Below are 3,264 nucleotides of genomic sequence, written 5' to 3'. Positions count from 1 at the left end.
ACCGGTTTTGTTTATACTTTATTTCAAAATCAGAGTTATCTTTTAATAAAAGGGTTGCGGAATTTGTCCCAAAACAATAATATGATAAAGATTTATCAAAAGCATTTCCATAGAAATGTATTTCATTAAAAGACTCGGGATGTCATGTTCGTACAGATCAAAAGTATAAACAGTACAATATAAGCCTTACTACATTATTTCATATCTACAGGCCTATATCCGTAATCCCTCGTCCAAAACATCACACCTATGCTCATGCGCCACTACCTGTAATGCATAAAACTGAGTGGGTCAGGCTTGGGAGCCTCGTGAGCACATAGGGTTTTCAACCCACAATAAATAAGTTTATTAATTTCATCAATCAACAATAACCCGATTACCCGTTCCCGTTATCCTCACTTTACGTCCCTAAACACCTATCATAAGGGACCTAGCCTAAGGATCATCATCGGGACGAACACTACTGCTAAGGGGATTCCTCAGCAATAAATGTCCTAATAGGCAACCATGTGGGGGATGGAGTACACCGGTGAACACATCGTTCACAACACCTACAGGTTGCGAGCCTGCTAGTGTTCCATTGGACTGTCTAGAAGAGTCCGTGGTCGTCATCTATACTCCGCTAGATGACTGGATCAACAACAACAACATCGAGGCCTCTCATCATTTTATCACACATCACCTATTACATCTACCCATGTTTTACCCCAACATTTTCGTAGATATAAAATACATATACAGTTTAAATCATTGAAAACATGTATAACAACGTTCATCTAACATAGATAGCAAGTATTCAGATAATATGCACACATAGCACGTAATTTATATAAAATACTTCATATCTATGTGTAAGCTGAAAGTAACTATGCACTCACCGGAAAAGGTGGTGATTCCGAACTCAGACAGCGCTTCGCTTCTTAAAAAGAAATTTTCTTCGACGAAACCTAGTATTATTACATTAGAGTTTAGTTTATTATTCGTCGAGACTAATTAATAGTCTAGCTATTATTATTATTATTATATAAGCGTCAAAAAAATACTTATATAACCCATAATAATAGCCCAAGTATTTATTATAAGTTCCTAATAACGTTACTATAATTAAATAAAAGTTATATTAAAAATAGCGTAGGCGTAGCTCACTTACAGCGGATTTTATAGAAAACCGGGCTTTGCTTGGAGCAGCATTCCCGAGCCGAAAAGCTCTTCTTCTCAGAGCCTTCGAGCACTCCGGGGCTTCCGCCTCGTGCTAGGGAGGTTCCCTAGGCTTTTCGGGGGATTTCGGGGCTAGAGAGAGGTTTTAGAGAGAGAGAGAGAGTAAAGAGAAGAAAGAATGGGAAAGGTGTGAAGAAATAGAGGGTGGGAGAGGTGGTATTTATAGGGTGAAATGTGGCTGAACTTGGTGCCACATGTCACCATCTGGTGGCAAGCCTTGGGGAGAAAGCAATGGCCAAGATTGTGCCACATCACCCATTTTCGCACAGCACACTTCCGACTTCTAAAATCCGTAACTTTCACATACGACCTCCGTTTTTGACGTTCTTTATATCCACGCGTAGGTAATAATAAGATCTACAACTTTCATTTTGACACCGTCAGCTAATTCTCGACCGATCTTAAATTTAATAGTACAAGGAGATTATACTGTTAAACGTCTGCGTAAAATTAATAACTTCTACATACAGACTCTGTTTTTGTTTGTATTTTTACCGTTGATTTCCTATTAATGAGATCTTCAACTCTCATTTACGTTGCGTAAGCCAAAAACCGCTCGAACTAAAATTCGAGTTTCAGGCCGTGCACTGCTAAGCCGAATCTTAGAAAAATCATAACTTCTTCATACGAAGTCAGATTTGGGCGTTCTTTTTATCGATGTTCTTAGTTTAACATATTCTACGACTTTTGTTTATATTGATAAGGCTAAAAAGTCTTCTATCATAAATTCACTATTTACGTCTCCCGGTGTTGTGCCGGTTTTGCCGTAAAACTTCGGCGGGCCATAACTTCTTCGTTATAGCTCGGATTTCGGCATTCTTTATATGTACGGAAACCTTGAGACATATTCTACAACTTTATGTAGAGATATCGGGATTATCTCACACTTTAATTTTGACGCTCATTTTTATTCTTTATTAATTATACATTTATAATTAAATAATAAACACATAAACACACATAATTCACATAATACTCAAATATTTCATATTTATTACTTCAAAAAGAGTTACAATAGTTGACCTAGACTATTACATTGACAAAAATGCTTAGCCCTGAAAACCCGGGCGTTACAATTCTCACCCCCTTAAGATGATTCCGTCCCGGAATCATGCATCAGCAAACAGATGTGGATAGCGACTCATCATGTCATCCTCTGTTTCCCAAGTGAGATTCGGCCCATTCGAATGTTTCCATCGGACTAGCACCAAGTCGACCATCTTGCGTCGTAACTTCTTAGTCTTACGGTCAATAATTGCCTCAGGCTCTTTGATCAGCCTTTTATTCTCATCCATCCTTAATTCCGAGATTGGAATTATGTCGGGAACATCTCCCATGAATATCCTCAAATAACACACATGGAAGGTGTTATGAATACCATTGAGTTCTTCGGGCAATTCCAGCTTGTAAGCTTGGTTCCCAATCCTCTGAAGAACTTTGAATGGTCCAATAAACCTTGGACTCAACTTTCCTCGTTTCCCAAATCGTATAAGTCCCTTCCACGGTGAGACTTTAAGTAAAACGGAATCCCCAACTTCGAAGGTTATCGGTCGTCTTTTCTTGTCGGCATAGCTCTTCTGACGATCCTGAGCTGCTAACATTCTTTCCCTAATCACCTTCAATTTCTCAGCAGTCTCATGGACTATCTCGGGGCCCATAAACTGCTTCTCTCCGGCTTCAAGCCAACAAGACGGCGTACGACACTTCTGCCCATACAAGGCTTGATAAGGAGCCATCTTGATGCTCGAGTGAAAACTATTGTTGTAGGAAAATTCTACCAGAGGTAAGTGCTCGTCCCAATTCCCTTGGAATTCGAGGGTACATGCTCTCAACATATCTTCCAACGTCTGAATCGTTCTTTCACTCTGACCATCAGTTTGCGGATGGTAAGCAGTACTCAAACACAACTTTGTACCCAACTCCTCTTGTAGACTCCTCCAAAACCTCGGTGTGAAACGACTATCACGATCTGACACAATAGTAAGAGGGATACCGTGAAGTCTTACAATTTCCTTCACGTAAGCATTTGCGAGCTTATCCATAGAC

The 3,264-nt window shown here is 39.6% G+C and overlaps 1 long non-coding RNA gene across 1 annotated transcript; it reads right to left on the bottom strand.

Annotated features, from left to right (window-relative positions):
• Positions 1-208: 208 nt before the first annotated feature.
• LOC145009134 (uncharacterized) lies at positions 209-1,209 on the bottom strand. The gene is made up of 3 exons (XR_013663762.1): positions 1,151-1,209; positions 879-947; positions 209-267 (listed from the first exon to the last, which is right to left on the bottom strand). It is a non-coding gene; the product is annotated as an uncharacterized LOC145009134 (long non-coding RNA).
• Positions 1,210-3,264: the final 2,055 nt, after the last annotated feature.

The sequence above is a fragment of the Lactuca saligna genome, chromosome 8 (genome assembly GCF_052625555.1).
Source record: "Lactuca saligna cultivar CGN05327 chromosome 8, ASM5262555v1, whole genome shotgun sequence".
In the NCBI taxonomy this organism is placed as follows: domain Eukaryota; kingdom Viridiplantae; phylum Streptophyta; class Magnoliopsida; order Asterales; family Asteraceae; genus Lactuca; species Lactuca saligna.
This window is presented reverse-complemented; position numbering and strand designations above follow the sequence as displayed.